This window comes from Papaver somniferum, chromosome 3, assembly GCF_003573695.1.
Source record: "Papaver somniferum cultivar HN1 chromosome 3, ASM357369v1, whole genome shotgun sequence".
NCBI lineage: Eukaryota > Viridiplantae > Streptophyta > Magnoliopsida > Ranunculales > Papaveraceae > Papaver > Papaver somniferum.
This window is the reverse complement of record NC_039360.1, coordinates 66,212,892-66,236,698: the sequence shown is the minus strand read 5'-3', so window position 1 is coordinate 66,236,698 and position 23,807 is coordinate 66,212,892. Positions and strand designations below refer to the sequence as shown.

General features: G+C 36.7%; 1 non-coding gene across 1 annotated transcript; it reads left to right on the top strand.

Annotated features, from left to right (window-relative positions):
• The first annotated feature begins 16,889 nt into the window (after window positions 1-16,889).
• On the top strand, window positions 16,890-16,962 carry TRNAD-AUC. Its single transcript has one exon. It is a non-coding gene; the product is annotated as a tRNA-Asp (tRNA).
• The last annotated feature ends 6,845 nt before the right edge of the window (window positions 16,963-23,807 follow it).

Below are 23,807 nucleotides of genomic sequence, written 5' to 3'. Positions count from 1 at the left end.
CAAGCTAACATTGATTGCAAACCCTGATTTGAAAGACTATATAAGGGAGAACTCTAGCAACTGGTAAACCTAATACCCACACCTCATGTGTGATACTAGTTGTATTAGCTAGAGTCGATTCTCCTTTAACCTTTGGTTTCTTCTTAAAAACCAGGTTAACGACTTAAAGACTTCATTGGGATTGTGAAGCCAGACCGATACTACTTTCTCGTAGTTGTGTAATCTGATCTTGATGATTCTATCGTTTTGAGTACAATCGTAACGATTGGCTTGAGATTTATATCTCTGATAGGCAAGATAGAAAAGTAGTCACAAACATCTTCGTCTCATCGTTTATGATTCCACAATATATTCTTTCGCCGCGTCGATTAAGATTATTGTGAGGTGATTGATAATACTAGGCTGTTCTTCGGGAATATAAGTCTGGATTATCAATTAGTTCATGTTCACCTTGATTTATCAAAAGACGGAACAAAACTTGTAAGTTTATCTGTGGGAGACAGATTTATCTATTTTATAGACTTTTCTATGTGATACAGATTTGTTCATTAAAGTCTTCGACTTTGGGTCGTAGAAACTCTTAGTTGTGGGTGAGATCACCTAAGGGAATCAAGTGCGTAGTATCCTGCTGGGATCAGAGACGTAAGGAGCGCAAATGTACCTTGAATCAGTGTGAGATTGATTGGGGTTCAACTACAGTCCAGAACGAAGTTAGTTTGTAGTAGGCTAGTGTCTGTAGCGGCTTAATATAGTGTGGTGTTCAATCTGGACTAGGTCCCGGGTTTTTTTTTTGCATTTGCGGTTCCTCGTTAACAAAATTCTGGTGTCTGTGTTATTTCTATTCCGCATTATATTTTGTTATATAATTGAAATATCACAGGTTGTACGTTTGAATCAATCAATTGGAATTTGACCTGTGGTTGTTGATTGAAATTGATTGATCCTTGAACATTGGTCTTTGGTACCGTTCAAATGATTTCTCTTGTATTCAACTAGACTCGCAGATTTCTATTTGCTTGAGAAAAATTGAATTAAGAAAAAGAGATATAACTCTTTGATATACTTTATTAAGATTGAGTCTAGTTGATTCTCTTGAAAGTATATTGGAGTTTGTCCATACAGATTGCTAATCGAAATATTGGGTGAGGTTATTAGACCCCCGCTTTTTCAATTGGTATCAGAGCAGGAAAACACGTTTTAAGACCTTACAAGTATGTGTTTGTGGCAATATGAGTCTGAGGATAAAATCTCTTCTCTAGCATTTACGCATACCAAGATGTCTCCTAAAGCTTTTAATTATACCAAGTGTCTTGGAAACACCTCAAAGGATTACTCCTTAGTTGATTCTTCCGAATCCCTAGGTAGAAAGATTGTTCCATTAGATGTAGACATCTCTCCCACCCATGAGGCATGTGACACTATGGCAAAAGCTGAAATGGAGCTCACCATAATCTCAAAAATTCTACCGAGACTATTTATTTTCAAAATCATGCTCAGCTTATTGATGAATTTGAAATTTCTCTTGATCGAGAACGTGAACTCTATAACATCATTGAGTCTTTCTCTAACAATATTGAAAAACTTCTCCAAGAAACTACTCTACAGCGTGAAAAGATTAGTGTTCTTGAGGATATTTTCAAGGAAGACTCAATTAGAGAAAAACGTATGATCGAGACGCATTCATCAGATCTAAACAGACTTTGTGTCGTAAAAGAGAGACTAAGTGCATCTCTTTTTCTAGCTCATGAACAGTGCAGATCCTTGGAAAAGGAAAACTCTGTCATAAGGAGAATTTCTTCTGCACCAACTAATTCTCATGAATTACCGCACGTGAATAAATGCTCTCCAGAAGAAGGTTGTGTCAAGAAGGGTTTGCATGACTTACAATCCTCTCATAGGGCTATGAAGTTAAAACAGGTGCCAGTTTTTGTTTCTCCTCCACGAACCTGTACTTTCTGTGGAAAAAGGAATCACTATGTTATCCATTGCCTTGCCAGAAGGAAGCAAATCTCGAATCTTCATAATTTGCTTCTTTCTACTGTCAATGGAGTAAATAGTCTGTCGACTTCTGCAGTGAATCTCGTACCCGTAGAAAACCAGAAACCTTATAAAATTAATTTCTATTCTAGAAATCATCACAAGGAACAAGTTCATCTCAATGGTATAAACTCTTGTGCCACTAATGAACACATTCCTTGTGTTTATAAGAATGAGTCTGGTAAATCAAAGTCTAGAAAATGGATCCCTATCTATTCTGATCCTCTTGAACCAATTGCAAGAGGTTCTAGATTTAGTCCTCAGAGAAAGCCTTCTGACGGATATGTTAAACACGCCATGTCTTACTCTTCTGAGATGAATGTCAACCGAGGAAAGGCGAAAAACACAAAGATCAAACTATCAGATGATATATACAACTCCTATCTCAATGATAATAGTGGGGTTAATTTCCACTCTACTACCTGACTCCATGTATTCTTTTCATTGTGTCTAGCTTGAGAGGTGCAAGGATAATGGTTGAGAAATTCTCAAGTATGTTATATATTATTTTCTGTTTATGTGTTGTGCTAACCGGTCCACAAACGTTCATGTCCTCCTCTTATGAGTTCATAGGGTTTCCAAAGCAAGAGTTACCTTATCCTGTTTATACACATATATACTTATTGTGTATTTCCATTCCTAACAAAAATTTTTTTATGGAGAACTCTGCAAAATCTCAAGAGATTGTGCATCTTGATATGGAGGGAGACAATCAGGAACGTGAGTCAATTCAGGAGCTGGTTCTAAAGAAGATGCTTGAAAGAAAGGATCACAACTCCTGGATTGATGATTCTGTCAAGGATTTAACTCGTGTTCAGAACGATTCAAAGGTCGAGTTTGCAAATCTTCAATTGAAAATAAACCAACTCCTAGATGGTCAGGCCAGAATCTTTGTTAATCATAATATTCTGATACGAAATCAAAAGAAACTCATCATGGACTGCGTCAAAGCTAGACAACTTGCTCGGGTTGTTGACCGCAAAGTTAGTGTTCTAACTCACAAACATGGTGTGTCTACGGTCAAGAGAATAAAGGAAATCAGTGATACCTTCTTTGATGGATTCATTGAAAGATATGAGGTTCTCAATGAACTCTGATTTTCCTTTAGTATGCCTAGTAAATCTTATATTTTCTTGTTTTGATTAGAAGAATAACTAGAGTTTGGAATAGCCATTATTGTGATTACACATAGCTATGTCCAACGTTTTCAATTTCATGTTTTTAGATTTATTGGTTTAAATTCTAAAATTGTTTGGAAGATGATTTTTGCAGTATTAATCTTTATGGTTTTATATATTGCAATTTTTTATGGGATATATGTGTTTGCGTCCGTGAACTGTGATTGTCCCATACCTTGTCAAAAGTTAAGTCCGTTGTATGTCGATATGCATGTGTTGATAAAAGAAGGAATGAACTTTTGACAAATACAAAAGTTAAGCCTATTATGTCAATTATTGATGGAAGATAGCTTAAAATATTTTGTTCACAAGGATTATGTCTATTGTATGTCATTTTGCAAATGGTGATGAAAAATAGAATGAATCCTTGATTATTCCACAGTATTTGGTCGACCTCTGGTATACAATTTTTTGTGCATATACTGTGTTGTTCCATAAAGTGTCTTATCTTGAGCACAATCGACTGAGTTATTCATAGCTTAGTTGATGCTCCGTGAGGTACTTTATGTCGAGCATGACCAATTAAGTTGATTACTCTTTGTGGTTAATTTGGTTGTGTATTCCGATTAGATTAATTATGGGTTCTTTTGTGATAAATCTAATTGAGTATTTTTGAGTCTCTATAAGTTCACTTATGTTGAGCATTTCCGATTAAATTAATCATGGATTCTCTTGCGGTTAATTTAATTGAGTTTTTTATTTTGATTCAAATTCATACTTGTATGTGATTTGTTATGTCCAAAGAAATCCTTCTTTTCTTTTGAAATTAAGTTCGCTCTTGTTGTACTTTCGGGAATGACATTATATCGGGGAGAGTTCTTAATTGAACTTGTGCTTAATTACCAAATCTTTGTGGGGAGTGCGGCTGTGGAATATTATAGGGGTTATCTTGTATCTTTATAAACTCCTTAATGAATGCATCTAAATAAGATGATATGTGATAGGTGTTTAAAAACACCTCTCTAAGTATCGATTGGTTATGCTTTCTTAGTTAGTTTTCTTGCGAATTTGCATTATTAGCTTTGTTTTAAATTTTATGGGAATTTTGGAGCTTATTCCCGAAAAGAACAAGAAATCGTCCAATTTGCCAAAAGAGAGGCGGAATTATCATTGCATGAGAAACTACTATACAGGCAGTTGGGCGGGTGTCAAGAAGAAACCAGCGCAGCCATATGGTTCTGATCACAATTACTAAAGGCACCCACCTTAGTTGCTCAGGACACCTCATCTTCTTTAACACACGACAAAAATACAGGGAAGCTCCGGCAATTTCGAGTGACGTTTATGGTTATGGATTTATGGGAATGGAGATGTGGTTTTGTAAGGATATATACAGGGAGAACTAGTCGAGCATGAGTTGAACAGAGAAGGAAGGTTCCCTGCTGCCATTTCCGGTGAAGATGAGGAAGTAGTTATGGAGTCATGACCGGTGGAAGAAGGTCTGAGATGGAAGATATGATTTGGTATGGTGGTTGATAAGGAATTTACAGTTAACGGGTTTGGCTGTAAGGAGATCAAGTTCTTTATGCCAGCGTGAAAAAGTATAAACTCGGTGGTGTTGAATGGTGGAGTTGTACTGTTTGAATGTTGTTGCAGTGGGTGATATCTATGATGGGGGAGATGGAGCTTGAGTCTGCTGCCAATAAAGGAGCTGTATGGTTTAGAGGGATCGGAGATGGATCGATATGGAGTTTGCTGATTGAGAAAGGCTCGAACGAATTGATGATTATGATCGATGGCTGTTGTGTAGAAGAGTTGAGAATGTAGCTACGAGTTTGAAGTTTTGAATGGAGTTTGAATGAGTTTCAGGGAGGAGATGCCATTGAAGATGGAGTTGAATATGAAGCGGAGTATAGCCAGATGATGTGGCCATTCATTGGCAGTGATCGCTGGAAGGAGTTGGTTGATAATGGTGTTGCTGCCATGATCGGTAAAGGAGGATTGGGAGTTGTTGGTGATCTGTGATGGTGGAACTCGCTGTGTATGATGGCAGTGATTGGACATAGTCGCGATAATAGGTAGTGTTGTTGCCAATGGTTGATGCTCGAAGGTCAGAGAAGAGATGCAGTCACTAAGAAGATGGAATGGTTTCGCTGTGTGTGAAGAAATGGAAGCTTGAGCTCGAGTTTGGTGGGACTCGGAAATTTCAGAGAGGAGTCAGGGAGGAACGAGTTCGAGTTGGATTGGTAGGAACGGACAGAGATACGGCAGTGATTATGAACTGGTGGTGCGGTGGCTGGTTAAGATGATGTAAATGGGTTGTCAGTTTCATAAAACTGACAAGACAAGACCGACAGTTGAACGAGTTTTAATGGGATGGACTTCTACATGAGCCCAATTGCTGGTTAGCATTCTATTCACGACTTCAGGTTCGGCCCTGACTTTGGTGACCTACTTCGTCCGGGGTTTGATGCACGAGACACAATTAAGGAGGTGCAGTTTCCTATCTTAACTAGGTTTCCTAATTTTCTTCAAGAAGAGGCTACAAAACTCTATATGTAGAGAAGCCTAGATACAATTTGATATATCTTCTATTCACCGTTTTTCTACCCCTAAGGGGGGAGAACTATCTCTTTTCTTATTCTTTTTATTGTTAAGGATGAATTCAAAGTTCTAATTGTGAAGCTCAATTATTTAAAAGTTTGTTTCAAGTTTTAAAGTGAAACTAGATTAGTCTATTAATCATTCTAATGCTAGTAGAGAATTGGGCGATCCATAATCGTCGTTTATCTCCTACACAAGTAGAAATCGCAAGACCTTGCGAAAGGAATTCTTTGGAGCAATTGCGAGTAAAGGCAACACCAGTAACTGGACCGAGCATACCGAGTTTAATTGCTGGGATCAAACCTAAATTCATAAATCTTAATGCGTTCGGGGAATACATCTTGTAAGCGAACCTCAAGGTGGTTCTTTTGAATAGAATCCGGTAGTCGAGCGCTTCCATATCCGGTGACACAAGGATTTTGGGGATAGCTAAGCGTTGTAGATGGTGGATTTTCAACAAAGGGCAAAACCGTAAAATCATGAGGCATGTTTTTTGACACGGCTTTCAGGCATGCAACGATTCATATTTTATGAATCCATGATGAATATGTTTTCGAAAAGCCTCCACTAGCTTAGCGTTCGATCTCTGGCATTTCATCATGGCCTCTATGTAGAATAATGTAATTGGGCGGTTCTCCGTAAGATTGAGAGCTTAATGCCTTCAGGATGTCGGTGACACTCATTGTTCCCTAACTACATAGAGGAATTCACCTCTATATAGAAGAATGATTGGGAGGTTCTCCTTAAGATTGAGAGCAATAACGCCTTCAGGAGGCCGGTGACACTCAATGTTCCCTGACTATGTAGAGTGTCCGTGTATAGACTCAGGGGGTTCTCCATACATGAAATGTTGAGAGCGCAAAACGTCTTCGGGACATTGGCAACACTCGCTGATTCACCGACTATACGCAAGAGATTAATTTCTATGTCATATTCGCCACAGAATTCCTAGAAAATAATCTATCTTATCTTATTACTCCTATTTCATGATCGAAATGGTAATAGATAAATGTATTACTCCGATTTCATGATCGAATCCACAGCTGATCTCATGAAATGGTAATAGATATTACTCTGATTTCATGGTCGAACCCACGGCTGGTCTCATGAAATGGTAATATCACCACTTGTTTTATTACTCTGATTTCATGGTCGAATTTACGATCCCATGAAATGGTAATACATATTTTATTATTCCGAATTCATGGTCGAATCCACGGCTGATCCTATGAATTGATAATAAAAACTACTAATTTTATTACTCAGTTTCATGAATTATTCTCCATTGAATTCCATGAATTAGTAATAAATATTCAACAACTGGGCATCTGGACCATCACTGAGTAAGCCCCACAAAAATGGTGCAAGTGTACTCGACAATGATGCACGACTGAGCACCCAGATGCACGAACGAGCATCCAAAAATGTGAAACAATGGGGAATACTTCACAAAATAGGAGAGAGAAAATAATAATAATAAAATAATGGGAAAGCGCCCATGGGACGGACCTACCGGTCGGCCGGTCCCATGCTTCCTCCATTATTTTTCCCTTATTTTTGTAGTTTTCATAAACTCATGAAGACTTCTCCATCTTAATTCCTTATTTGTGCAAAACTCGTGAATTCTCCACAACTTCGTGGGTTCACCAAATCACTGTAATAAAAAAAGGTGGTGTTTGTCTCCTTGATCAAAAGTGATTGTAGTTGTAGTGGTAAAAAGGGGTTTTTTCAGACTTGTGAAGGAAACAATTTTCAAATTTAAATTAAACAAGCAAATAAATAATTCAAAGCTTTAGAGAAAAATACCAAGACTAGGATTCCACCATTGACCAAATAAATAGTAAACTCTAAATAATATTCATGCAATTCTATCTTTAAAAATAATTATACTATTTGCCTCAAATATATTTTTGAAGTAATAATTGTAATCAAAGAGTACAAAACATCAAAAGTTTTTAAAACCCAGCATGCTTCATCAAATTAATTCACAACTATTCAATAAAAACTATTATTTCAATTCCAATTCCATCCAAATAATCAAATAATAATATTGCAAATAAATAGTAAAATTAGAATTATACCAATTAATGTGGAACAATGGCTTCCTCCGTCGCCTTGGCTAATGGGTTTAGCTCTTCATCCCGAAAACACACTCACAAGATGTATTCATGGCTAAATAAGTGTTTTTATTGATGAAAATAATTGATAATTGAAGTTTGTAACGCTGTAATAATGTTACAGCGTCACTGTTACAAAAGGGTAAGTGCTGAAAATAATCGATACAACACAAGTGCTGTATAAAAACGACACAGCGAGTTCGCTGTTTGCACTGTTGAAGAACGACACTTCGGTACTGCTGTAATGAAGAACACGGATACTGCTGTTTAAGACTGTTGAAGAACGACTGACTCTGCGAGTCTGTTCTTCGTGTTCTTGAAGCTCTTCAATGGCAGCAGCAGCAGCAGCACTGTCTTCTCTGTAATCGCTTCTCCTCGGCTCTCCTGGACTCTAAACTCTCTCCTAAAGGTTTCTAAAACTTTCTAAACTTTTCTTTGATGTAAACCAACACTTATATAGCCCAACAGATCCATAAATCTCGACTAAATATGCGATTATTCTTTTTCTTCTTCTCATGCAGTTGAAACGATAATCGCTTCTGTTGAGCTTTTTCACGTGTTGTTGGCTATAAAATAGCTACCAAACTCTTCCATAATCTTGAATAGGACCATGTACATGTTAATCCAGCGTCAAAGTCCTCCAGAAATCTCTCAAAAATTTTCTAAAAACCCAACAGAGAACACGTACTCTGTTTTCCCTTTCTTTGCTTCTCACGGGTATTCCAGCCCAATTTTCCGGGTCCAATTGATTGTACTGGGCTTGTAATATCTTCTAGAGTCCGTAGGTACCAAATATGCCCATTGAATCTCCTCCTAAGTCGCTCAAATCTCTGCTCAAAAACTGCTGTCTTTTTTCCCCGCCAATATCTGTTTTGAATTTTGAAGATGACCTCCCCCTATCCAGTTCCGGTCTCCCTTTAGCAGATGCCTGGAAATGGGTCACCCCTTAGTAATTAGGTTACCCCTTATCCAAAGTGAGAGTCCGTATAGTTATTTTTTCCACGAGCGCAAAAACCACTTTTTAGCCAATTTCGCCACAAAGCCTTATTCTTCCAAAAACACCTACAAATAAATAAAATAACCAAATAAGTACGATATCGAGCACTAACAATATATACAAATGAGATATATTAGACACATAAATGCGTCTATCAACCAAATCACTGTAATAAAAAAAGGTGGTGTTTGTCTCCTTGATCAAAGAGTCAAGAGTGGACAGGATTGGCCGGAGAGGGTCATCTCGCGGTCGGGATCATCCGGATTTCGTTTGACTTGGACGGCTGGGAATGATAGGGGGCCACACTTATTTAAAACGATGGGAGAAAAAAAATCAAAAAAATCAATCTTCTCTCTCCTCTTTCTCTTCTTTCTTTCATCTTTCTCGGTCTGTTCCTCTCTATCTCTGCCTCAACCAAAACCATTTTTCTTAAAAAAATTCCAAATCAAAGTGTAATAAACATGAAATTGAAATACGTAAAGTAGTGATGATAGTCATGGCGTTGGATCTGATCTTCCGGCGTTGTTAAGAACTAAAACACAAAGTTTGAAGCAAGACCTGGGATTTGTTTGATTTTCTCTTAAATCTGTATAGGTTAACTTTTTTGTCGTTTCAATTTCAGATATTCTTTGATTTTTTTCTTTTTAATTTCAGATAATCTTTGATCTCGTTTAGGGTTCTTTGCTCAACTCTTATCAAAATTCCCAAATCAAAATCTAACAGGGAATGATTTGGGAGTTGTTCAGACCTAAAACACAAAGATTGAAGCAAGATGCATGGTGTACTTGATCTTATCTTAAATTAATATATGTTAACCTTTTTGTTGTTGTTTATTTGGTTTTATCACAGGTCGATAATGATTATTTCATAGTTCTGAACGATTTCAGTGTGTATTATGCAGATTTCACCATATAAAAGGCCTAAATATGGGTTTCCATCAGTTTTTCCACAACAACTCAAATCATTGACGTCAAGGAACTGGAATGATTCGTACCTTTAGTGCAATTGAGTGATAGATTACTGGATTTCATCTTCTGGATTGTTAAATTTTTGATTTATTGATGTGCAGTTGGTGGCTTGCTTTGGATGCCACCACTGCAAAGGCACCCTTAAGGTAATATAAACACACACACATAATGATCTTCAATTGAAAAATGTGTTTCGCCTTAAGGTATTATTGATTTGCTATTCTGCCATTAATTTTATGGGATCGTAGGACATTTGATTTATATCAGTAAAGAGAGCGCATCCTAGGATACCTTAAAATATTTTCTTCTCTTTCGGAATTCAATGATATTATTAGTTTTGTGAATTGAACCCGGTAGGTGCAATATTCTATTAAGCATTGTTAATTTTAATCATCAAGTTGTCTCATTTTGTTTCAAATTTTAATCTGAATTGCTTCTTTTTGTGTTATATGTAGCTTGGCAACTTCAATTCCTCTGAAGGAGGAGTGCTTTACTGCAGGCCTCACTTTGATCGAATCTTCAAACGAACTGGTAATCTCGAGTCTCGACAAGAGTTTCGAAGGTAAAAGAACTGTATTGACCTTATACAGTACATATTCCCATATTCTATGTCGCAATTCCCATCTTATTCATTTTTTTCCCCACAATCTCTTTTAGGAACTACAAAACTAGCTATAATCATCGCCGTCAATGAGTTCTGTGCTCCTTTCAAAAATTCCGTCGAAGATAAGAGATGTGAAGAATTAATATGAGAAGAAAGATCGAGACTAGGTTAGTAAGCACAAATTCTAGGGTTTTCTTTTTAATTTTTATCTATCTCCTGTTCTTATTTGGTGTTTTATTGTTTTCTTCTTATCAATCCCTAACTAATCAAACACATATGTATTTTTGAAGGAATCCTAGATTATTTCTTCTCTTTGGATGTTTGGTTGTATATTTAACATAGAAGCGGGGTATTTTGCATCCTTATTCTGCACCCGGTTTCAGTATGACACTGCCCTTCCATAAGTAGGAAGAATTGAACCTACATACGTTTTGTGTACAAATTGACGTATCTTTACTTCATCTGTTATGGGATATTTTTGCAGAACAACTGATCAGTCAATTCCTGCAACATCTTTGTATTCTCGCCTTTTTGCGTTCATCCATCCACTCGAGATTAATAAGAAGAATCAGAAGACTCTGCATTGAAAATGAGAAGAAAGGTGACATTTCTCCTTGAATTTGGTCTGTCATCAATTTTTTATGTTGATTTCATGAATTTTGGATTGTGTTGATTTCACGTCTTCCCTGTATATACCATGCAATAAAATAATTGTTGAAATCCAAACCATTCATCATATTGAAATTTAAGTATCTAAACTATTGAATAATGGAGCATATGGAACTGAACAAATCTAGATAAAGGTTCAGTAATTCCAGTTGGTTAAATTAGAATGTACTAATCTATACAATTCGATTTGTTAAATTATAGTTTTCTGAGCGGTCATCGATTGCAACGTATTACTGGCAAAACATTAATGTCTTATTATCTGACTCTATCACTGATTTATATAATAATAATAGTTATAAAAAAAGGTGGTGTTTGACTCCTTGATCAAAGAGTCAAAGAATGGACAGGATTCGCCGAAAATTGTTATCTCGCGGTCGGGAGCGTCTGGATTTCATTTGACTTGGACGACTGGGAATGATAGGGGGACACATTTATTTAAAACGATGGGAGAAAAAAAAGCAAATAAAACGAGATTTTCCATCGTCGATTTTCTCTTTCCAGTTTTTATTGGGTTTTCTTTCTACCTCTGCGTTTCAGTTTCTCTCTTCACAGAAACCCTAGAATTGCGTTTGATTGGTTGATTTTTGTAGGTGGAAAGAGCATAGAAACAAGTGACAAACGCTTGCTTGCACTGATAAATCAAACTTTTTTTTTCCATCGTTCCCACTTCCAAAGCCTTTAGGACCCAGAGAAAGAATTGCAAGACGACATCGTATTCTTCTCCATCTTTTCAAATTTTTTCATAGAGGGATTTGATTTCTTCGAACACAGCTGGGGTTTGAACTCATCACTTCAAATAATAAAAGGTATTAATGATTTCTCTTTTCCTGTATTGGACCAATTTAGATTCTTATTATATTATAGGGAAGAGAAGCAGATTGGATTGGTGGTTAATCTTACCAGGCAGTTTCACTCATTGCTTAATAAGGTATGACTTATGTTAATCCGTCTTTTTTCTCCCTCTCTATATTACTGGGAACTGCACTAGGGAAAATCTGAATTCAATTTCCAGTAAATCCAGTTTGTATCACTTTTGATATAACCAATCTTGATAAATATTCCCCAATTTCTATTGCTATAACAAATTTATGCCATTCTATTTTAAGCTTAGGATGTTATTGCTTCGTCTCATGTAAAATTTTTATGGGTGTTTCAGTTCCAGATAAGTTGGTATCTGGATGGTTGGTTTTTAATCTATGCAATCAAATTCGTATGTGAAACTCATCAGTGGACTATACAACAGATGTTCAGACTAATCCAATTTGGTATGCAAAAGAATCTACAGTAGCTTCACTCTGCTTATATTGTGGAATAACACTTCCGTTCAGGATAGCTTTTGCAGCTATCACTGTCATGGCCAGCATGAAGCCCTTAGGTTTATTAAAACTGACTTATAGAAAAATTTGGTATGAACAGAGGCTGTTCGAAAGTATCTATCATTTATCTTAGGACAACTTTTGACTCACGACTCTTACTGGCACAGGGATCGAGATGACTTTTTTCAAGATAAGGCATTAATGCTTTATCGATATGAAGATTGCAGCAAAACCTTCCGGATATGCTTTTCTGAGGAAATCTTGAATTCTTTTTAATTGGTTTAGCTTTGAGGTATATGATTGCTCCATTAGGTTCTTTATTTCTTGGTAGTGATTCATAATCTGTGAAGTATATGATTGCTTCCTTCATAAGTTCCTACTTTTAGTCCAAGGTTTTAAAACTCATTTGCCACTAAAAATGATTGAAGAATTGCCTTATTAAGTTCACAGATAATATTCCTGAATTTGTCGACTTCACTATTACCTGCATGAATGAAATTGCCCCTGGAGATTCATGAACTTGAAAATTTAAGAAGTGTTAATTACCATTTTCTTCTTAGATTACTGAATCACCCGCTAGATACATTGTCCTAAATGTTGAAAAAGTAGTTTAACTGTTCTAGATATAAATAACGGAGACCAAGCCAACCCTCTTTGTTTCTTGATGTCAAAACTAGAATAGAATTTAGTAAGTTTCAAACTACTTGACCATCTGTTTACAGTTTGTTTTCAGAATGCTGATTATTGGGTAAGCTGTAGGGATTTGATTTCCCATTCAAGAGATTTATAAAGGCACTACGAAATAGCTAATTTCTGTTTTTCTGTGTACGGCTATGGTCCAGACAAGAACAAATTGCTTATCAAGAAAAAGTAGTCGGCGTGGAAGCTAGAGCAAAATCAGCAATTCGTGTAGGCGCAAACATCATTAAACAAAGGGTTTCTTCAGTAACTGAGAGGTAAGTAAATTTAGCTGCTATACTGACATCCTTCTCGGGTTTGGAGGCTACACACACACACACATATATATATTGTGATGACTAATAAATTAGGGAACACTGAAATTTTATGAAGGGGTAACTTACGCTTGTTGGATTTTTTGTTAAGCTGGGGTGTTTTTGGTTTTATGCATTTTTTGGAGGATGGTCAATTTTAATAACTTCATTGATTAATTTTTAAGTTCTGGATATATCAATTCAATATGTAATATTATGTTCTGATCAGTTGTTTATATTTGAATATATCAATTGTGTAACATACTCAACAATATTCTTTCATCATTCAATGATTTTAGCTAGAAAGATTCATAGGATACAAATTTGTTTGTACAAACAACGGTTCTATTCTAAACATCAGATATTGAAAATTTTGAGAGACAGGTGGTTGGAGACTTTCTTACGGAGCATCTCTATAGCAGCTATTTTTATTTTGTGACTAAATTAGGAACTTCTTCCTTTGAAGTGAGACTATTTGTTATTCACATTTTGTTTATGGTGATTTGAATATATAAGAGGTTCCATTTCAGGTAAGTTTAAAAATGGTGATTCATATGTAGGGTTAGATCAATATGTTGTCGTTGATGAAAGCAGGCCCTTGATAAGTTTTGTTATTATTCAGATAAGGACTACACTGTTGTACATTTGAGGCATGGTGACTGACCCAAGTTGTTGTGTCATGTGCATTTGAGGCGTGGTGACTTATCAGGTTTGTCTGTTAGGATTTTTATATAACCAACTATGAATCAGAACCATCTCATTTTCCTTCTTGAATTTAAGTATTTACAATAATAGTTTATTAGTTATTGTGGCATTATATACTTTGGTAGTAATAAGTTATACCTCAAGGATGGAATATTCAACGGAGGGAGAAACAGAGCTGTGAATTGGGAACTGAAGAAGATTTTACACCTCAAGACTGGAATATTCAAGTTTGAGACCAGCAGGTTGGTCAAGATACTTAATGAACATTCAATCTTCAACCAATGCAACCTCTTAATAGTTATAAGACTACTCTTTTTGCAATTCATGTTAAATATAAGGTACAATATATTACATTTATCTTCTGCAGCTGCCTGATTGACTTTCTAAGACTTACCAATCGGATGTTTGCTTCATAAATCCCCATTTGTCATAGTCATCTGTTTGTTTTCAGTAGTTAGAAATTTTGCCAACATGGTGTTTGAGTTGCGTCAAGGTAATATCTCAATTCTATTTTAATTGTGCATGCTTATTATGTAATGTGAATTTTAAAGGGAACATTGGACCTTCCATGTGTACTGGAGGTGTGAACATTTTAGGACTTGGTTATACTGAATATTACGGGCACAATATTAGGTGTTTCATGCTAGGTAATGTTGGACAGTCTGAAACTGGACTCTTGGAGTTTGCAAATTGCTTCACAAAATTACACAAGCTTAAAATCAGGTGTGGCTACTTCGAACTAGCAGTATCTCTCAGTGCAACCCAACTGCCTTCTATTAGGTTGATTTATTAAAATATACTGCTTCTGCCTTCTGCTACTTTTTCTATGTTTTAGTTACTTCCTTTTTCTTACGTTAGTAATCATTCACCAATAATTACTTTTGTTGTTTTGGTTTTAGGATATTGGATTGTTGATTGTTGATCTGTGTGTGTGTATATGTCTGTCTGTATTTTGCTATGATTTTTTTTATATCTTGCATAAGATCTAAACTTGATCATATGTCAGGTGTTTGTTTATTTGTACTGACACTTTTGTTCTGCATTGGTTGGTGATCATGTATGTAAAACGTGAACCTAATTTTTTACATCTTACCTATGGTCAGTTTAATCCCAGGCATTACTGCTAAATTTTTACCAATGTTGCTATGACTGAAGAAGGCCTTGGAAATGTGCGTGTCTCCATAATCAAATACATGTTCTTATCCTTTTAATCTCATTTTATGCAATCCCAGTTGTTTCTTTTGGGTGATCTGTTGCATGGTAAATTGTAATTTACTTGATGGAGTGTACCTATGAAGGCTTACCCAATTGCGATTTCTTTTGGGTGATCTGAAAATTCTTAGAGGGTAAATTTTTCTTAAGGTTCAACACTTCAGATGCGGTGGATATTAAGTTTTCTCAAAGCCTAATACATCGTTTGGAGGAACATAAAATCATCACGACCTTTTTTATCGAGGTAGTTCTTCTTAATCCTAATGCATGGATACTCAGTTCTGCATACGTCCCAATGCATGGCTTAGACCAACATAAACATAATGTGTAAGTAGGTAAGAAATAAGACTCATGTACCAGTTTTGGTACCTAACAGTCTCTGTTATTATTTTGTATTTCAATTTTAGATACTTGGACAATGCGCTTCCAAATATAATTATTTGTGTGCTACCATATGCTACCATCATCAAAAAGCAGCTTTTTAATATGTTGTCTAACTACTATATGAAACCTCCCTGAATAGTTATTGCTGGATTACGTAAAGAAATCTTAATTTAGTGTTGAGCAACTGCATAAACTCTTTGAGTCTGGACAAGGTCTTAACGAGTATTGCAACATTAGAGTTCTCACCAGGTACCTAACTATTCATAATTAAAATGTTCATATATATGGCTGATGTGGTATATTGTTATTCTAGCTAATTAACACTATGGAGTATTCATAACGTCTCAAACTATTCATATGTTTGTATTCCGTATATATACATATCACTGATTTGGAAAACTGTTAATGTGAATATTTTTATTTGAACTAGATCTTTTGGAATTATCAGGATTTAATGAATGATAGAATGAAACACTACATAAGCCATGTAGCTGAAGATACAAAGGAATGTTCATATATGTTTACGTTTGGTGAGCATTTTCATAGTATGCTTTTATAAGTTGGGTTGTACAAATTTTGACTGATTGACAACCGTTAATCTCTTGCAAAAGATAATTTCGGTATACCCTGTATTTTGACCTCAAGCCTTACTCCAGGACCATTGAACTAAGTTTGCAATGTGCCTGTAATTTTTCAGGTGATTGTTACTATTGTTGGTTACAATGAATTGAAGACTTTTCTCTTACAACATTTTCTTTTCTCTTGAGTAGGACTGGAAAGTTTAAAGTTTTGGTTGCAGATTGATTAGCCTACGAATTTACTAATGCAATTTAGTGTTGATGGTATATAATCAGTTGCAGATTGATAACCGGAGGTGAGCTCCTGATCGAGTTTACATGTGCCAAATGAGTAATTTCACTGTTCCCTGCTAATGTCATCATGCCTGTTTCAGCATAATGCTTGCTTTGATAACTCTCAAGAGAAAACTACCACATGTGTTTTCACGTTTAACCAAAGTAGACAAAAGCATTGTGCTTTTGCACAAGTTGTGAATAGGAACTCATCTTATTTGATACAGAATATATAATCAAACATTTGTGGCATGAAATGTATAATGTATTCATGATGGCATTGTGGTATGTACCACTAAGTATGAAAAATAAACTGCTGTCTTAGCTCAACTGGTAGAGCACATGGTTATCATACATGTAGTTGTGGGTTCGACTCCCACAGATGGCACTGTAATTTAAGTTGTCAATGCCATATTATAAAGTTATTTACAATTTGGTTTCATCTTATATTTGACTTGCAATGTTCATTATGGATTTGGTGCTAGCCGACCTCTAATCAAGGTGTATTAAGAAGGCATTGGGGAGAACGTCATACTGATCGAAAAACTAGGTTTGCTTCGAGCGTAATAAATTAATATCAATCGAGTTAATCCCACCATGAAATTCTATGCTAGCGGGTGACATAGTGATGGATGGATACCTCTATAGCGATTTGTGGGTGATTAGGTATGCTGAGTTTTTTTTTCCATTCTCAGAGTTTAAATTTTGTTAATCCATTATTTAATCGTATTTCAGGACTAATGAACACATAGAAACTCATCGAAAAATCATTATGGGTGAGTTAAAAGAAAATTTAATGCTGTGTATCAAGAGAAACCTCAAAAAGAACCCCCTACAGAGGATAATTGAGAAATCCAATGTAAGTGCAATATGAAACTTTTTTCAGAGCTTGAAATATTTCCCTTGCTTTTTGTTTTTTCTACCCCAGTAAGTTATCAGTTCAGGATCAGCACCACCAAAAACAATTTGGCCGAGTTTTGAGTAAAATCGTTAGAGGTTGAAAATGCGTTTTTACATTTAGGTTCCCTGAATTTTATTGAAATTCGTGTGAAAGAGTGTACGCACGTAATTAAATTTCTATGCTAAGGTAAACCTTGATGGAAGCAAAGATCAATGCTGCACAAAAAAGGATATGACCTACAAAAATTTAAACAATATAAAATACTGAAAAAAGAAAGTAGAGTGGTACCACATTTTTTAAGATTTTGTTGCATGATTTTGATCAGGTTAAGAACTCTGATAGATGCATTGTACCATTGGCATTTTACTATCACATGATAGTAAGATGTTGTGGGCTTATTTGAAGAATGAAAATTTCATCGAAGACGAGGAAGACAACCGTGATTTAACATTCATGGAAATCGACAAGGATATGATTGCATTTTTTTCGGAGATTGGGACATAGAAAAGGTGTGTAAATAACGAGCATCATTGATCTTTTCACTAAAGGTGGGTCTGAACAGGAAATTTGCAAATATATGATATTCGTCCATGACAATATGCAGAAATTAAAATCAAAACAAAAATATAGACAACGACAATTTTTTTGTTTTTTTTTTGTTTTGATGCTACGGCATAGGCCCGTCCTGCCCCTGGCAGCATAGCCACCGGCTTACTCCCCAAGGAGCAAACTCAAACTCGGCCCATCTGAAACCATGTTAAAGTTAGTATAATTACGTTTGAGCGGAGAATCGAACTGCTGACCTCCTATTTGAGAGTCAGACTCCTGGCCAACTGGGCTAACCCCTGATGGTTATAGACAACGACAATTTAAACAACGTCTAGAACGGATAATCCTATCCGACGTACAAAATAATCTGGACTCGAGAAAGAATACAACTATGCACAACAGTTGAATGTCAAAAGAGTGAATCTCGAAATTCATGGACATGTCAAAAACATATTCATTCACTTTTGGAAGTAGTATTTGTCGGATCTAAATTCTTTTGTCATCTTAATCCATTTACATTTCTGGCAAGGTATGTTACAACTTCGGTTTATATTAGTCATATTATCGTGTCGTTCATCAGATTTTTGGTTGAGTCAACTGCTTGGACATCTCCAATAGATTTTGTATTATTCTTCTAATTATCTACCCTATTTTTTTTAATCGATAAAGAATTTGATGCTGGCGAGATTCGAATTCAGATAGACGGTACCATCACGCAACCATTTTAATAATGTACTACAATAACATTGGTATCATTTACCTAATTATTGTTTTGGTAACTTAAATACTTATCTAGATCAGGCCGTTTTATTCTACATAATAGATATCCTGGATTGTTTTTTAAAATGTAGACTTATTGCTTTCAAACCATGCTTAAGCTTGCATGTTCTAATTTATTAGATAGAAACGCCCAACATCATCCGCCTAATTCATATTATACTTTCATTGACATGTTTCACATGTAATATTCAATTTTAATCCATTATCACCATTTAATTATCCTGGAATCAACAAATAAAGAGACCACCAAAATTATCTTTTTTTAGGAAATCACCAATGAGATACTTAGATAACATAAACCGAGTTATATTAATTAGGATACTTGGATAACATAAGCATTATTAATGATATTCTAAAGTATTCCCACGGAACTTACCAAGCTCCCGATGTCGGATTACATGACAACATAAAACTAACCAGAGGTTGAGCCGGGGCCGTACGTCCCTGGTGATACCTAGTAAAATTATAAAATAAGGAGAGAGTGTGGGACCGGGCAACCTAGCCGGCCGACTATGCCAAAGCCGTGGCCGGTCCCACACCTCACAATCCTTAGCTTTTTATAATTATTATTCCATAATCTGTTGAAACTCCTTGTTTCAACAAACACTCATGGATTCTCCATATCTTCAAGGACTCTCCATAACTTCAAGGATCCACGAAAAATAATATTATAAAACAGGGAAAGGTGTGCGGGACCGGGCAACATGGCCGGCCGGCCAGGCCCTAGCCGTGGTCGGTCCCACACCTTGCAATCCTTAATCTTTCATAATTATTATTTTTCTCAACTCGTGAAACTCCCAGATTTGGGTAAAATTCATGATTTCTCCATATTTTCTCAAATATTGCTCGAATCACGAAAACCCAAAAGAGAACATGGTCACACGACCGGGTAGCCTCTCACGAAAATTTTAAATATTAAAATATTTTTATTTTAATATTTTCAAAATATTGATGAATTGAGCATACATGCTCATTCCACCAAAAAATCGAGAATTCTCGGTCAAGATGAAACTCTTCCGAAAATTCACGATATTGCTCAAACGCGCATCAGAAAATACTGGAACTCTCAGTATGGAGACATGGACATCATGGCAACACGTGCATGCCTCCATGACCGACGAGGTCGTTCCTAGGGCTTGCACGAAGCCGGTCCCACACGTTTTCACAATTCTGACCTAATTTGCTCAATTGCTCATACTGGGCCCGAGCTCTCTCCAACCAACTGAAGAATCCTCCAAACGACCAACAATTGGTCACGTGACCACTAAGGGCCGGTCCCATACCCCTTGGTCGGTCCCATCTCTCATACCTAGGTTTTATACCTAATGCTGAACCCAACAATATTTTCAGTAAATGGTGAATCCACCATTTATTCAAGATTTTTCACCAACTCTCAAACTGAGAATCCTGGTGCGTGCTCACTTTAGCACTGGGCATCACATGGGCGCTCATCATCCCATGTGGTCGGTCCCTCATCACTCATGGTCAATTTTTAGCAATTCCCCAATGGATGGATGGAGGATTGACCAAAAATTAGGGTTTTGAACAAACACTCTGTGAAACCATCATTCTGAGCACCCTTCAAACACTAATAAAATTATGTTGATCCAGCAATCAACATCTAAATTAATTATGCAATATTCGGTAATCTACCAATATTTTAATTGATATTTTATTGGGTCACATCACCAGTAAATAATTCGCCGAATCGAGCAATACTTGCTCAATTGCCCGAATATTGACCAATATTCAGCAATTCATCATAATTTGTTGAATTGAGAAATACTTGCTCAGTTGCACGTCAGATTACCAAAAATCATTAATTTGGTGAATTGAGCAATACTTGCTCAGTTGCTCATCAAATCCTTAATTTGGTGAATTGAGCAATACTTGCTCAGTTGCTCATCAAATCCTCAAACTTAGTGATAATAACGTAAAAACCTCGAAAACTTGCTCGCGTCTTCAAACTTGCCAAGGCGAGCAAAATTCATTATTTAAAGTCAACACCTGACTTTTCACAAAACTATGAATAATTCACATAACCTTTCATGTGAACATTCACTGATTTTCTACATATGTGCATACACTATAAAATCGCCAAACTCGTACATACATTATTTCATCACTTATACAATTGTTTGCTTTCAGCAATTGCTCAAAATTATAAATTTATTTTTATAAAACCGTGAACAACCCACGTAAAGTTTTACTGAGTGAACGTCCACTGGTTTTTCAAAAAATTGGACATACGTCCATTCTACAATTGCGAAAACTCACACACAGATATTACTTCACCAGTTGCTCAAAATCAAAACATTGATTTTACAAAAATATATAACATGAAGCCCACGTAACTTTGAAAATATATGTATATATTTTTGCTCCCTCTCATGAGCATCCCCCTTTGTATCATTAGACTCGGGTCTATTTGGTTCGTGTCTTAAACTAACGAACGAACCTCTGTTCTTAAAACAAGGATTTCCTTTTTGGGTCGAGCCCGTAAACGCTAAACTGACCATGACTAGGCTTCCAAACACCCAAATCAGCAGTGCCTCATCTCTCCACGCTTACGAGATGACACTCTACCTTACTATCAGAGTCCTCATCTGTGCATTGGTTCGTACGTGACACCATTGGGTTAAATCGAGGATTCTGAAACTACCTTTGTAGACTGAGTTCAATCACAGACCTCGTCGACTGAAAATCACCATTTTATGCATACTGCGGAACATGACTGTTCCCCACTAAGCAGGGGACTTAATGTAGATGGTGGATTTTCAACAAAAGGAAAAACCGTAAAATCATGAGGCATGTTTTTGACACGGCTTTCAGGCATGCAACGATTCATATTTTACGAAGCCATGATGAATATGTTTTCGAAAAGCCTCCACTAGCTGAGCGTTCGATCCCTGGCATTTCATCATGGCCTCTATGTAGAATAATGTAATTGGGCGGTTCTCCGTAAGATTGAGATCTTAACGCCTTCAGGATGTCGGTGACACTCACTGTTCCCTGACTACATAGAGGAATTCACCTCTACATAGAATAATGATTGGGCGGTTCTCCATAAGATTGAGAGCAATAACGCCTCCAGGAGGCCGGTGACACTCACTGTTCCCTGACTATGTAGAGTGTCCGTGTATAGACTCAGGCGGTTCTCCATACATGAAATGTTGAGAGGGCAAAACGTCTTCGGGACATTGGAAACACTCGCTGATTCACTGACTATACGCAAGAGATTAATTTCTATGTCATATTCGCCACACAATTCCTAGAAAATAATCTATCTTATCTTATTACTCTTATTTCATGATCGAAATGGTAATAGATAAATGTATTACTCCGACTTGATGATCGAATCCACGACTGATCTCATGAAATGGTAATAGATATTACTCCGATTTCATGGTCGAACCCACGGCTGGTCTCATGAAATGGTAATATCACCACTTGTTTTATTACTCCGATTTCATGATCGAATCTACGATCCCATGAAATGGTAATACCTATTTTATTATTCCGAATTCATGGTCGAATCCACGGCTGATCCTATGAATTGATAATAAAAACTACTCATTTTATTACTCAGTTTCATGAATTATTCTCCACTGAATTCCATGAATTAGTAATAAATATTCAACAACTGGGCATCTGTACCATCACTGAGTAAGCCCCACAAAAATGGTGCAAGTGTACTCGACAATGATGCACGACTGAGCACCCAGATGCACGAACGAGCATCCAAAAATGTGAAACAATGGGGAATCCTTCACAAAATAGGAGAGAGAAAATAATAATAATAAAATAATGGGGGAAGCGCCCATGGGCCGGACCCACCGTCCGGCCGGCGTGCCCTAGTCGTGGCCGGTCCCATGCTTCCTCCATTATTTTTCCCTTATTTTTGTAGTTTTCATAAACTCATGAAGACTTCTCCATCTTAATTCATTATTTTTGCAAAACTCGTGAATTCTCCACAACTTCGTGGGTTCACCAAATAAAATTATAAAATAAGGAGAGAGTGTGGGACCGGGCAACCTAGCCGGCCGGCCATGCCAGATCTGTGGCCGGTCCCACACCTCACAATCCTTAGCTTTTTATAATTATTATTCCCTAATCTGGTGAAACTCCTTGTTTCAACAAAAACTCATGGATTCTCCATATCTTCAAGGACTCTCCATAATTTCAAGGATCCACGAAAAATAATATTATAAAATAGAAAAAGGTGTGCGGGACTGGGCAACATGGCCGGCAGGCCATGGCCTAGCCGTGGTCGGTCCCACACCTTGCAATCCCTAATCTTTCATAATTATTATTTTTCTCAACTCGTGAAACTCCCAGATTTGGGTAAAATTCGTGATTTCTCCATATTTTCTCAAATATTGCTCGAATCACGAAAAACCAAAAGCCAACATGGTCACACGGCCGACTAGCCTCTCATGAAAATTTTAAATATTAAAATATTTTTATTTTAATATTTTCAAAATATTTATGAATTGAGCATACATGCTAATTCCACCAAAAAATCGAGAATTCTCGGTCAAGATGAAACTCTTCAGAAAATTCACGATATTGCTCAAACGCGCATCAGAAAATACTGGAACTCTCAGTATGGAGACACGGACATCATGGAAACACGTGCATGCCTCCATGACCGACCAGGTCGTTCCTAGGGCTTGCACGAAGCCGGTCCCACACGTTTTCGCAATTCTGACCTAATTTGCTCAATTGCTCATACTGGGCCAGAACTCTCTCCAACCAACTGGAGAATCCTCCAAACGGCCAAAAATTGGTCACGTGACCACCAAGGGCCGGTCCCATGCCCCCTTGGACGGTCCCATCTCTCATACCTAGGTTTTACACCTAATGCTGAACCCAGCAATATTTTCAGTAAATGGTGAATCCACCATTTATTCATGATTTTCACCAACTCTCAAACTGAGAATCCTGGTGCGTGCTCACTTGAGCACTGGGCATCACATGGGCGCTCATCATCCCATGTGGTC